The sequence below is a fragment of the Apis cerana genome, linkage group LG16 (assembly GCF_029169275.1).
Source record: "Apis cerana isolate GH-2021 linkage group LG16, AcerK_1.0, whole genome shotgun sequence".
In the NCBI taxonomy this organism is placed as follows: Eukaryota; Metazoa; Arthropoda; class Insecta; order Hymenoptera; family Apidae; genus Apis; species Apis cerana.
In genome coordinates this window covers 382,838-398,995 of record NC_083867.1, presented here as the reverse complement: position 1 = coordinate 398,995, position 16,158 = coordinate 382,838, and the positions used below count along the sequence as shown (strand labels likewise).

The 16,158-nt window shown below is 15.3% G+C and overlaps 1 protein-coding gene and 1 long non-coding RNA gene across 3 annotated transcripts in view; both read left to right on the top strand.

The window, feature by feature from the left end:
* The first annotated feature begins 2,171 nt into the window (after positions 1-2,171).
* LOC108004213 (uncharacterized) lies at positions 2,172-5,246 on the top strand. 2 transcript variants are annotated; one of them, XR_009832974.1, is made up of 4 exons: positions 2,172-2,634; positions 3,115-3,324; positions 4,046-4,171; positions 4,837-5,246. It is a non-coding gene; the product is annotated as an uncharacterized LOC108004213 (long non-coding RNA). The 2 variants fall into 2 exon arrangements; XR_009832975.1 differs by having other exon boundaries at positions 4,240-5,246.
* An 8,971-nt stretch (positions 5,247-14,217) lies between these two features.
* LOC107995580 (protein maelstrom homolog) overlaps positions 14,218-16,158 on the top strand; it is a 278,703-nt gene continuing 276,762 nt past the window's right edge. Inside the window, exon 1 of the mRNA XM_062086226.1 lies at positions 14,218-14,527. The gene's annotated coding sequence lies outside the window, so the exon portion shown is untranslated. The remainder of the gene's footprint in view (positions 14,528-16,158) is intronic.

Sequence of the window (16,158 nt, the reverse complement as noted above, 5' to 3'; positions counted from 1 at the left end):
ATTTTCAAGAATCTTGATCTTCTATAAAAATAAAGATTCTAATAGAAAAGATAAACTACATATTTGATATACTTAAAGATTCTATATAAATAAAATTGTAAGAATAGTATAATTGAGAAATTATAAATTTTTTTGAAGATAACCAATTTTGATTTTGAATACTTTTTGATAAATTTATATTGAAGATTAATAGAATATTATTATGAAATTCTGGTTTCTTAAAAAAACAAAAACAAATTGATTTTAACTATTGCTAAGCATCAGTTTAATTTTCTTATTACAAAAATTAATTTTAATATTTTTTTTTTATTTCTGATTATAAAATTATAAGAGTTGATATAATATTTCAACAAAAAATGAAGTTATCATTTACATTGGAAACTTTATAATTCTAATTATTAAATATAATTATAATTTTTTTTAAATTTATTCTTATTAAATTAAAAGCTCTTAAGTTTTGAAAGATTGATTCTATACCAATAAATGTAATATTTACTAAAGTTACTAAAAATATAAAAAAAAATTTTGATGTGTACAATGAATATGTTTTTGTATTTAATTAAAAATTTATTTTTATATTATTTTGAGATTAAAATTATTATAATATCTAATTAATTATCTAATTAGATATATTTATTTTATTATAATTAATTTCTAATACTTTACATTACATAGTTATATAGTCTCAGTAACTTCTCACATTCATTATTGTAATTCATATATCATATCATATCATATCATTCAAGTTTACATATTCATATACAGACAGTTCATTTAAAATATAATAAATAATATTGTAATTTAGAAATATTAATGATATTTTTTCATGTCATTTAAAAATATTCTTTTTCCAATTTCCACTATTTTTATTAGTTTGTAAAATTGCTAGTATCTTTTATTTCCAGTCTTTTTAATTTTTAAAATTTTAATAAATCAAATATATCACTTTATTTCTTTTTTAATTCTATTTGATTTAGAGATTTTATATATTGTTTTAATTTTAATTGCATCTATATTTAATCTTAATAGTATTTTCAATTTCAACATTTCATAATATATATTCTCAATATTATCTTCAAAACTAAATTATGCATATGCAAATTTTATTGAATAAAATTTACATTTATTAATTGCTATTTTTTTTGTAGAGCTAATAATTTTTATAAATATAAATTTTAATTTTTATAACAAATAACAATATGATTAAGTAATTAATTACTGTTTTTCAAATAAATAATTTAAAAAAATTTAATATATTTATAAAATATACTAAATAATTTAGTATATCTATGAAATATATATATATATATTATTATATAACAAATTCTATATATTGTAATTTTTTGTTAAAACTTTTTTCATTTAATTCTATTTCAGAAAAAACAAATATTTTCCAATTATATCTTTTTTTAAATCATATTTTCTTGAGTTTTAATTTTACTATCTTATAATTGAATACTAACTTTTACTATCTAATAATTTATATTAAATTGCATAATTAATTAATATCTTTTCAACATTATATATCATATATCCAATATAAAATATATCATATAAATCATATAAAATACTACATAAAAAAACAAAATACATAAAAATATTTTTAATTTTAATAGAAAAGAATGTTTTTACAATTTTCAATCAATCTTTAACGATAATGGAAATATATGAATATATTAAAGTGAAAAAAAATTGTTATAAGAATAAAAAAGAATAAAAAAATATTAAAAAATAAAATAGAATGCAAATAAATTATTTAATAAAATGACATTCAAAACAACATTCTTGAAAATTATTCATATACAATTTTTTGAAAAAAAAAATATCTGCAATAAAATAATAAATATGTTTTATATGAAAAATTGTATATAAATCAATATATTATAAGACATTAAAAATTCATAAAAAGGTTACAAAACTTCTGGATTTCACTTAATTAGGTTAAAAACATACTTGAAGAAATAAAATAAATATTTATTTCTTCTATCAATTACTTCATTCTCTTAGATCATTTATAATGTAAAAAATGAAAAATTAGCTAAACAAATAAATCTAAATCTGATTTATTTAAATCTTATTTTTGATAAATTTTCAAATAAAATATTATGTTATATGCTATGAACGTAATATGTATATATATATATATATACAGACACATATGTCCTGAATGAGAAATACATTTTCATTATCTCTATGACGTTCCATTTGTTTTTATTTCTTTGGTTTTATATAATATATTATAATTTTTATATTTTATTTTTTTAATTCAAATTTAGAGAAGAATTATACAAAATTTTTATTTATAGTATGTATATGTATAAAAATTTACCTTGCTACTATATTTTATAAAATATATTGCTAATATATTTTTCAAAATTAAAATCATTTAAAATTGGAATTCAAAAATATTAATTTTTTTTAATTGAAAATGGCATTATTAATAAATATCAAGTGACTATGGGTACTATAAAAGTTTATAAATTAAATTCAAAAGAATCAACAATCTATAATAATTTATACAATATGTTAAAAACTGCATTTTATTTCTTTATGGTCGATTAGCAAAAGCAATAACATGATAACCTTTCAATAGTTTAAAAGATGTTACAGCAAATTCAAAATGTAAAATGGAAAGTAAGAATTTATATAATTTTTTTTAAATATAATTTTAGATAATTTTTTATAGTTTAATTCGATTATTTGATTATTTTTTAAAGTCACTACTCTAAAAGGTTATATATTTATGTATTTTATTATTAAAATATTTTGTAACTTTTAATATTATATCAGTATATCAATATTTTCATAAAATTATTATAATTGTAAAATATTAAATAAGAAATTAACAAAATAAGATTTTTGTCTTATTAAATATAAATTTTAATTTAATATTAAAAAATCTATAATTTTTATAATAATTTACTTTTTCGAAAAAATGATTTGATTTATGAACTTGATTTATTTAATTTACCTAATAACTAAATAATTATTATTTATTACAGATTTACAAAAATTAAAATTTATTTTTATTACATGTATTACATTTATTATACATGTAAATTGATTTCACAAAAAGAAAATAGGAATTAACAAATGTGAATTTTGTTTCAGCAGAATTTACAGTTACATAATTTAATCTTAAAAATAATATTGAAAATATTTATCATGAAGTGCTAAAGGTGAAAATAGTATTAGGTATAGAAAAATGATGCAATTGAAACTATTCAACAAATACATTCAACAAATCCTCATAGAATTAGAAAATGAATAAAATGATTTTTCATATATGTTTAACAAATGAATTAAAGTTTTAGAAACAAACAAGTAAGTTTCCATCATTATTTATTAGAACAAATTTAATTCCTGTTGTTAATAAAAATGATTAAAGTTGACAGTAAGAATAAAGATTAATATATATATATATATATTTTAAAATGATATAAAAAATATTATTACTATTTTGCATTTATATTTCAGTTGATGATTTTTTAATCTATTCGATAAGCTTTATTTAGAGCATTGCAAAATGTGCAAAAAATAAATGATCATAATAGTATTCCTTTTATTATTCCTGAAAATGAATTTTCAAAAGACTAGTTATGCAATATACATAGCTTTGAATGTAATGTAAAAACAAAAACATATTTTAATATTTTATATATTTTAATTATATCTTTTTATTTATTTTCTTTTAATAATTTTTTTTATAGATTTGGTATAGTTTCATAAAATTATAGATATATATCAATATTGTAACAAATCTATAATAAAAAGATGAGATTTCACAATATATGATTATTGTCAATATCTGAATTTATTGAAAATGTGTATTGTCCAAAAGAAACATCATTTCTAGAATCTATTGATCAAAACACAAATATACAATAAGTCATTAATATTGACATTAATATAAAACATTTGAACATTAGACAAGGTTTTTTGAAATAAATAGAATAAATTACAAATCATTGATTTTTGTCATACAAAATTATCTAACTTATATTGCTTTATATTTTGCTTAATATTTTCTAATTTTAATTTATAGATATCTAAACATACAGGAGCAATACATCTAAATAAAATTATCGATCAACGACGACGTAACGAATATAAACTATTAGGCATAATTGACTATTTTAAAGCTAATACATCTACTTCACATAATTCAATAGTAAGTATTAATATTACTATACTAATTTTAATTAATCTCGAAATAATATGAAAATAAATAATTTTTAGTTAAATATATCAATTGCGTCCATTGCGAACATCAAGCAATACGTAAATACATATATTTATATTTATGTTTATGTTATATAAAAATAAAATAATATTATATGTAATATATAATTAATATAAAATAATTTTATTAATAATTAATGTAATTATTAATGAAATTAATAATAGATTAAAAAGATTAATAATTATATTAATGAAATTAATAAATAATTATTTTGTAATATTTCATATTTCCCAAACTCTTATTAGAGTGCAAGAAAATATTGATCCATTAATCCATGTTAATATCAATTACCAATTAATAAGATATTTATTTGTAAAAATTAGTTTTCAATTTCTAAAAATTAATTTCAAAAAAAGAATAATTAAGTAGAAAATAATTTTAATTTAGTTTTTTAGTTAACTTTTAAGAAAATATTATTTAATATTTTTAATTTTTTAAGGATTTCATGATTTATCTAATTTATATTATTTCAATAATTGAATTCAATAATTTCAATAATTTTCTTTTTTTATATTTTATATTTTTGATTTTGATAAAGAAAAAAGGATATATAATGGTTAGATTTTTTCTTTATATTTTATTTTTCATTATAGGAGGAAAAGGAATAAACTATAAAAAAAAAATTATAAAAATTCATCTTTGGGAAAAGATAAAAATTTATCAAATATCAATTCATTATATTTAAATTTTAAATTTTATATAAATATATTTAAATTTTATTAAAAATATAAATGAAATATTTTTCTTGTGGAAGATAGAAAGTAAGCAATGACAATTTTAATATATTTAAATTTTTTTAATATAACAATTTTTATGTAGATTTTATATAGATATGTTCTTATAGATAAAATTTATGTATAATAATTTTAATAAGAAACTACAATATTTTTCTCTTTTTTTTATTATTATTATATTGTTAAGAAATAGAAACAAAAAAATATTATATATATTTATATAATAAAATATAAGTTTATATGAATAATAAAATTTATTTATATTTAAATTTGAGTTTTACTTCTTAATAATCCTTAATTTTATATTATAGAATTTGAAATTCACTGAAATTTTATTTGTGGTTTTATTATTGAATGTTATCAACAACAACACTAATTGGTATTTATTTGTTTTTCTTCGATACACATACTTCAAATGTTTTGTAAATAGATACGCGCAATTATAATTAAATATATTCATTCAGCTATATCCGTTTAAGATTAACATTTTATTTATTGTTTTTACTGTCCTGTCAATATTTTATTCATTTTTAATATTGAAAAATACATAAATAACTTTCATCATTAATCATTTTATTTAAAATAAGATAAAATGTATCGAATTAATCGATATAATTCATTTAATTGATAATTACACATTAACATTGAATATTTATTTTTAATATTCTGAAAAATAAAAAGTGAAAGATAGATACATTATTTTTTATAAAATATAATATTATTTATAGAAAATATATACAAAAAATAGATGTTCATATATTTGGATGTCCCTAAAAAAATAGTTTTTATTATACTTTAAATTAGAAATTATAATTTTGTTTCTAATTTGAATTTTTTTTTGCGTATATTTTTTTGTTTAATAATTTGAAAGTGCAAACATTAAACTATAAGTTCTTACTAAATAAATAAAAATCAAAATTGATAAAAAAAGTAAATAGAAAAATTGTTTTTAAGTTATAAATTTTAAATAATTTTAAATTGAATTTTATTTAAGTATTGAAAGTTTCTATAAACGATGTATTGATAATAAATATACATTATAAATATAGAACATATTAAACATATAATGTAAATATACATATAACATATGACGATTCATACATTTTAAATTAATAATATCTTATGTCATAATATAAAATCAAATGTCTAATATATATACATATGAATGTTTAGCATAATAATGTATATTCTTTCTAATTATTTCTAATAGTATAAAAAAATATATTTCAAATAAAAGTTGAAATTGAATTATAATAAAAAAATACGTTTGAATAAATTTAATTATTACTAAATTATTAGCAAGTAGTATAAAAAGCCTATTCTACTAAAAAAAATCTTACAAAATAAATTTATTCAATTAAATCATTTTAGTAACTTATTAAATTAATCGTTTTAGTAACTTATTGAATTAAATCGTCTTTTTAAAAAGTTTGTAATTAAAATAAAACCTAGTGCTCATATAATTACTGAATGAGTTATTAATGCATAAAATTACTGAATCAAGTCAAATTTTATAAGATATCTATTCTATATTTCTTTATTAATAATTAACGATTTGATTAACAATTAATAATTTATAATTTGTCTTGATAATTTAAGATTAATATTAATTTTAACTACTAAAAATTATTGAAATATATATATAGTATATATATAAAGAAAACAATTATTTTAATAATTTTATTGTCTAAAAATTTTCAATGTATGAAATCTAAAAATTTTAATTTTAAATTCAGAAATCTATCAAAAAGTCAAATTGATTAAGTTATTGAAATAATAAAAAAGTAAAGTTAATAATTTTAAGCAGTTTATTTAATAGGTTAAGAATATTATATTTATCTATACTTCTATACTGAGCAAAGTTTGGACGTGAATGATGGATATTTAAAATATATTAAATAATATTTTTAAAATATTATTGAAATAGATTTTTTTCCCGATCACAATATATTATTAGTAATGCTAATATATGACTATTACTTCGATATTTTATTTCAAGTTGTTTTTTATTACATTATCAAATCGATTTATATCAAATATGTATAAAACAATATGTATTATATTTATAATCGAATTTATCATATTTAAATAATCTTTATTGCAAATAAGTTTTATTCGTGTAATAAATAAAAATCAAACGTTTTAATATGTAAATGAAATTTTGTAAATATTTAAAATTAAAAGTATTTAAATTACTTTTAAATCTTTAAATTAGATTTTTGGATCCTATTTGTCAAATATTAGAAGTATGAAAATCAACAATTTTTGATATCCCAAAATGAAATTCAATCTAATTTATTTTAAAATATGTTATTTTATTTTATATATTTTATATTTGATACAAATAATTTGATATATATTTATAATTTAAATATATATGCGCAAAATGATATTGATAGTTTTAGAAAATATATCAGATTTTATTTATGTGAATATAATAATAAAATTATAATAATATCAAATGTAATAACATATAATAAAATGTAATTTAATATTCTAATTGAATAATTTATTATTTGACAAAAAACATTTCATTATTCATTTTATAATATTTTATATTACATTTTATATTTTTACAATAAAAAATATTATAAAATAAATATATATTGAAATATATAAGAAATTTCTTATACCGAATGCAATAATGCAATCAGACAAAGATATTTTACAAATAAAAATAAATTTAAAAAATACCATTTTTTTATTAGTAATTTTTTGATATAAATTTTCTCTTTGACATGAATTAGAACTTTTTCTTATTTTGGTATTAATTTGTTAATGTTATTATTATATGTATATATGTATATAATTACATTGTATACATTTTTATGAATTATAATTCAATACTGTTACATTAATAATTTTTATTAAAATTCTTTTATATAAATAGTTATACATATATATAATAAAACTTACTATATACATAATAAGTATTATTTATAAATAAATTTAAATTATCTATTATAATCATAAATTATATTGATTTTTTATATTTATAAATTACATTAAGTTGTATAAATTATTCATTTTTCATTATTTTTTTAAGCAAAATACATAGTAATTTTTTGAATTCTTTGTTATTTTTTATATTTGATTCATTTTATTGTTTAATGTGTTTAATTATTATTGTCATAATTTCTCTTTCAATCTCTTAGAGTCATAGATATATAATTTTTTTCAATTTTATTTAGTATTTTTAATGTTCTTATTAATATTTCACTTTATTTTTCTTGTAATATACTTTGATTCATTATTGTTCTTAATATATGTACTCATATCTTCATTACATTTCTGATTATTACATTTTATTACATATCTGATTTTTAATACTTATATATTATATTACATTCTATATATTCTAATATATTCTATTGAACATAAAATATATAGTTATTTAATTGATTTTTATAACAAATAATTAATTGTACTTATATTGAATTATTATTGAATTATAATTAATTGAATTTATAATATATTATAATATATTCAAATGTTGATGAAATAATCTTAAATGAAGTAATAAAATTATGAAATAATTTTTAATAAGATTATTGACATTTATAATTTTATTAAAAATAATATTGATTAAAATTTGACTCAATACTTCTTGCCTATAAAAAGATCAAAATTATATAAAATTATTTAATATTATTATATAAATTATTAATTATATTACTTGTTTTAATTAATTTAATTGATTGTTATTAAACTTTGATTCATTTATTTTTTCCTTTAATGTAATTTTTTTCAGAACTATTAACATTCAAAATGATTTTTTATATGTTATTATTATTATATGTTATATTATTTACATTTTAAATATATAGAAAATACTTATATTATTAATACATAAGAAAACATTTCAATTTGATTCTGAAGTACATCATTCTTTAAAATGAACAATTTACTTCTTTATAATAAGACAATTGATAAAATAATAATATTAAAATTCTATTTATATAGTTTCAAATTTTAAATTAATATGGAACAAATATTATTCTATGATATTTTAATTATAGTTTGTATTTTTATATTTTATATTTTTATATTATTTTTATATTTTTATATTATTATTTTATATTATTTTTATATTTTATATTTTATTATATCTTAAATTTTAATTATTTTAATAGATTTGTGAAATCAATCATTATTTCATTTGTAACAATTTAATGCAACCATACTATATTAGAAAATAAAAAAAATTACATTTATATTTATATATATTTATCTCATCATATTAACTTTAATTATAAACAATTTTTGTATTAATTCATATTTAATTTTAATATGCACTTTTTCACTTTGGCATTATATATATTATTATAAATTTATTTTCTTTTATTGTTAAGTTACTATTTATTTAGACTTTTTTATTTTCTAGTATTTTATTTTTATTTTCTATTAGGACATTTTTTAATTAGGATGCTTTTATTATATTACTTTTATACTTCTATTAGGATATTTCTATTAGTACAAATATTACATGATTTCTTTTTTATATATCATAGAAGTAATTTTTTCAGTTAATTTTTGTGATTTATTTCATTACATAAATTAATGTAGAAATATATAATTAATATGAAAGGATTTTGTTATTTTTCATTTTAATTATATCCATTTAATAAGATTTAGCTCATATATATATGGAAATAACAATTTTAATATATCATGTAATTAATATATCACAATTTTAATATTTCATTGAATTAAAATGTTTTTTCTCATATTTTATTTCATTTAATTAAGTTGAATTGTTCATATTTCTTATATTTTCCAAATGAAAAAATTATTTTTTTTTTTATATTTCAAAGATGTTTCATTTACGAAAATAGACTAATACAGTGCATTATATATCTATCACAGATGATTTTTTCACAAAAATTTTTAAAATGTTTGAGATGAATTTTTGAAAGTTTGCATTCATCTGGTAATCAGTTAGGGAATTTGCCTTGAAAATTAATTAGATTCCTTTGATTGATTTTGTCATTTAACATGGATAATTATATAACGATGCGAGAGATTTATATTTTTTAAAACATTTATGCCATTTTTATTATATGACAGTACATTTTTTTGATTTTTTAGTATATTAAAATAAGTAAAATATAAATATATATATACACAATTAATAAGATATATTTTGAAAAAAAAATAAGAAAAATTCTTTATTCTTTATTTTTAAAATTACATACTTATTTTTTTATATGATCACCATCAATATAGTTTATATATTTTGTTATATTTACTTACTTATATCTGTTTATGATAAAGTCATTTTCTTGAAATCGTATAGTTCACATTTGACATTAATTTTTTTTCTATTTGTTTCTGAAACAAAAAAAAGTTATGAAGTTATGAAAAAGCTGTGAAGAAAAGAATTTACTGTAAAGAAATTAAAAAAAAAAAAGATTCCGAAAAAATATTTTTTCATAAACAGATTATAAAAAAATAATGTTTAATGAAAATAAATTGATATGATATGAAAAAATTAGTACATAATTTTTTAAAAATAAAAAATAATTTTTTTTATTATTGTTTTATAAAAATATTATCTTTCTATTCATTTTTTATTTAAATGAAAACAATTTTTTGGTTCATTTTTGTAAAAATTATAAAGAATATTCCTTATTGTGATTTTATCTCTTAGAACAATGTAATACTTTTTTCTTTCATTTTCTTGGTTTTTATTTCCTAGAGATATTAACTTTTCATCTACAGAATTTAGAATTTTTCTTTTAAATTCTATTAATTAATTTAATGAATAAACCAATATAATCTGTTACACGAATATTAATTTGTTGAATGCCACGAAGAAGTTAACTTTTTCTTCTTCATTATAGTTCTTGATCATTCAATGCACAATGATATACATTATACATTATACATTTTTATAGAATTTTAATAATATTTAATTTAATTTAAATTATAATAAAAAATAGTAACATTATTGCCATAAATTTATCTGGTACTTTCAAGAGTCGCCAATTCTTCAAAATAAAATTATTCTAATAATGTATTCTTCCATATCACTATTTTTTGCAGCATTTTGTTCTATATAATGTTCTATATAAACATTTTAACATTGTGTGTTAATGTAGTTTTTTGTTAATAATTTTTCAAAGAATTTCCTCTTGTGTTATTTTCCTTGCTTTTCCTGTATTGTAATTTTTAATTGTCTTCCATAATAATCTAATAGTAACATGTACTTTATTATCCTTTTGCAATCATAAGGAAATCATTGGATCAGATATTTCATCTTTTATCATATTCTTTTATATATTTTATAATTTTTCTTTAATCAATAAAAAGTTCAATTTATAATATAATTGTCATTATTTAATTTTTGAATTGCAAAATGTGCACTTTTATCGTTATTTCAATTCCCTTTGTCACTTTACAATGTTTTTATTGTTAGTCATTATATATCGAGATTTGGATCCATAATCTATTGTAAATCTAGAAAACTTATTATAAAGATACAAAAATAATAAATAATAAAATAATATATTTATAACACATAAAATAAACTTTTACAATAGCAAACACATATTGTTCTCAACATTGATTTTGTTGGATTGCTAAAAATACTCATTATCTGGTATCACCATCTGTCAGTTTTGTTTAAAAACAAAAAAAAAATATTGTTGTAAAACATTGATTTTATATATTTATATATTATTCAATTCCATAAAATTTAGATTATGGCAAAAAACAGCAGAACTATGATTTTTTTATAATTTTTTTATAAAAATTATAAAAAAAATATTATTATTAGATTTTAATATAGAATCTCTTACAATTAGAAAAGTTATTTTATATAAAAAAATAAGTCGAAAATATAGAATAAATTTTTTTCGTAGATTTTGTTTTCGATTTTAAAATCGATTTTAAATCGTCAGATATACTTGACTATGATTTAATGTATATTAATGTATGTAATAATCTTATAGTTTATTTTTTCTAATTTTGTTATAAATAATGAAGAATATATAATAAAACAAAATATTAAATTTACAATAAATTTAGAGAAATGATCATAATCATAGTAAATATATAATTATATTTTACAAAAAAAATTTCTATGAATATGTTTTGCTGTTTTAATTAATTAAATGTAAAATTGATTTAATATGATTTTGTAAATAAAAGTCAAGTGATATGAGATCTAAAAAACTTAATGTCTAATTATTAATCTTCCACTTAATTAAACTTTAATATTTTTCATTTAAAAAATCTCTCAATGTTCAATGTTATAAAACGGGATACTAAAAATATTCATAAATAAATTTGAAAGAGCTATAGTTAGATATATTAAATCGAATATCAAATATTATCGATGAATATTTAATTAAAATCGATTTTCTTGAAAACAAAATTTTATGCAAAAAAATTTTATTCTATATTTTCTTATTTTTTTTAACCTATTTAACCTATTTTATGAGATAGAATTATTTTCAATTATATTATCAATTAATAATTATGAAAGTACTAAAAAAATAATAAATAAATAAAAAAAGAATATCTTTAAAACAAAAATTAATAATTAAAAAATTAAAATAAATTAAATTAAAGTAAAATATAGTCTGTGATAAAAAAATTAAAAACTTCATTCAAAAATTAAAAATTCATATTTTTCAACATTTTCATGTTTTTACTTAAAATTTAAAAGAATAATAAAATAATTTTTCAAATTCTGCAATTCCAGAGTCTTGTGTCAAAGTTATTTTTGACTTATATTGTTATTTCATTAATATATATTCATGATTTCTTAATCGATATTATACTATTGTATATATATCAATATACTACATATTGATGACTACTCAAGTTGAGGCATGTAATTCCTATTATATAATCTATTGATTTTAAATTATATATACTTAGATTTTCGTTATATTTCTAAAAAAATTATGAATCATAAAAAAAAATATTTATTCTATATTACATGTAATTGTAAGATTTTATATAAAATGAATGTTACAAATATAATTTCATTTTAAATTTTTCATAATTATCTGCATTAACATATTTAGTATTATTTCAAAATCGAACACATTTTTGACCTATCAATTCTAATTCTTTCACAATTTTTTTTTTAGTTGTTTTTATAGTTACTTATTTATATTTTTGTCAATTTCCTAACTCTTAAAAATATTTTTCTTCTCATTTGTATTTTTATCTTCTGTAGGATTTTTTATTTGTCATATAATAAATATATATATATATGTATATTTATGTATAGATAATGATATTATTGATATTAATGACGGATGAAATAAATTTATGAGTATCTTTATGACAGTTTATATAGAACATTCATTCTTTTTAAAATTATAATAATTTATTATATTTTTTTAATCCATTTTTTTAAATTCATTTTTTTAAATCCATTTATATTTTGTTTGTGATGCGATATGAAAAATAGAATAACAATTTTCAAAGTTTATATTATATATATAAAATATATAAAATATATTAATATTTTTTATATAAAATTTTATATAACATATCAATGTTTTTTAAGAAAAAAATTCGACAATATATTTTGAGCTAATTTTATATTTATAATTTTATTATTAAATTTCATTATTTTTTTCATACAGTTTTTATAAAAGAAAATCTTCGCTTATTCCGGATATTTCATCAATTCCGTGTAATTATAAAATTAAGATAGTTTAAATTATTAACAATCTAAAGCATTTATTTTCTCTTAAAATTGAAGTACAAATATCCTCAGAATATTCATCAAACTTTTTAATTTAATAAGAAGTATGTATTTTTGCATTCAGTTATAATAAATAATATTTAATATTTTTAGAATTTTTAATTTTTCTATTATATATATTTCAGTTATATTAGCATAACGTAAACATAAGTTGCTATTGTGTACCAAGTTGCATTTCTAATAATGTTGTACTAATAATTTTATCTTATCATTATAAATAATATCTATATATAATAGCAATTATATGAATAAGATTTTATCAATCTAATTTTTTTCTGTATTTGTTATTATTTTTTGATAATTTCAATAAATTTGTATTAAATGTATGTATGATTTTTCTTGTTGTAACATCGTATAATACATTATATGTCATGATCAAATTTAATTGATTTCAAAAATTATAAAATTTAATGTTGTGATTCTAAATAATAAAATTCACAATTGTTACATGAAAACGTATCTTAACATTCTAATAGGCAGTGTATAATTATGTCATCTTATTTCCTCTCTAGGTTCTTGTTTTTTTTTTTCTTTTAATGTGAATGTGATGTTGAATATAGAATTTTCTTTGATCATGTTTATTATTAAAAATTGTAAAATTAATGAGTTGTGATATAATATTAAAAAACTTTAATTTGTAATCTTATAAATAAAATATTTAGTGAAAAGTTTGAAATAAATTATTAACTTATTTTAAATAAAGGAAATTATTTAGTGAAAAAGTAATAATCTTCTAATATTCCATACAAAAATATTCCATGTAAACAAATATGTGATAGTTTGCTAAATATATATTATATGTTTAATCGTATGGAATTAATGGTAAAGTACTTTATTTAATAATATATATAATATGTAATATAAAAATAATCAATTGCAGATAAAACATCGTAAAATAGTAAATTTTTATATTTAAAAATTTTTCTTTGTTTGTATTCTTACAATTTCAAATTATTATTTTTTATTTTTTTAAATATTTTTTCAATTTATATATAACTTAATTTTTTTACATGCATGAATAAAATTTGATATTAATCATTTTTCTTTCATTAAATCCTGATTGAAAATATATAAAATAATATAAAATAAATGTTAAATAATTGTTCTTTTTTTTGATTGTTAAAATATTATACATTATTACTTTTATTGTTAGAATACAAATAATTCTGTTTATTTTATAGTATAAATTTCTTGTACGAATAAAATTGATTCAATAACATTCAAATATTCAATAAGTTTCTTTTTATATTATAATAATAATAAATTCAAATCTTTGCCACTTATGATATTAAAATCTGAATTATATGAAATTACATTATATTTTTTTCTTAATAAATATTAATATTCACATATTCACATTTTATAATAATTTTATATTTTATAGTAAATGTTAAAGATATTTAAATGCTAAATGCTAAATATAATATAAAATATGTTCTATTTTATATATATTTCTATTAATTGTATTTTATTAAATTTCGATTAAATATTTTAATATTCAAAATAATATAAACTTATATTAAATTAAATTGTATTATTATATATTATAAAATGTATTAATTTATGTTATTATGTTTTTTATTATTTATAAATTATATATATATAAAAATGTATAATATGTATATATATATGTATATATATATATTTTTTAGTTTTATTTTATATTCAATTGTTAAAAAGTTGCAATATTTTTAAATAATTACAAAATAGTTTAAATAAAATATTATGAATTGTATAATGAAAATATAGATTCATTTTTTTTAATATTGTCTACATTTCAAATATATAATAATTATTTTTAGAAAGGATTGTTTACTATATTTTAAATTTAATAAAATTAATATATATCTTCATTATATTTTAATTTCTTTATATATTTATATTATATTTTGAAATATTAGAATAGTGGAATTGTGAATTGAATTCTGATATAAATAATATCCATTTAAGAAAATTAAATAAATTAATTATACAAAAATGCCAAAATTGTGAATTTATACAATGTACTAATTTATATAGTATAAAATTTTTTGATATTATAAATATAAATTTATAAAAAAATTAATAATCATTTATAACATTTAAGACTTTATATTCAATAGTAATAATAATAATAGTTGTTATTTTGAAATTTATATATTTTATTTTTAAATAAAATTTTGGAAAATATATTTAAATTTAATTTTTATAATATTGCTTAAAGGAATAATGTTAGTAATATTTTCATATTCATTATTGTAAAGCTAAATGAGAATAAAAATTAATATTTGAATTAAGTAGTTGAATTAATGTATTTTATAAATTTTAATTACAATTATATCTACAATATATTTTTATAATTTTTATATTTTTACAATTATTATCTTTTATTTAAATCATTTTGTATATGATTTGAAAATTAAAAATTTTTGAAATTCTTGATTAATTTGAAAATCTTGGAAGTCTTCAAAATC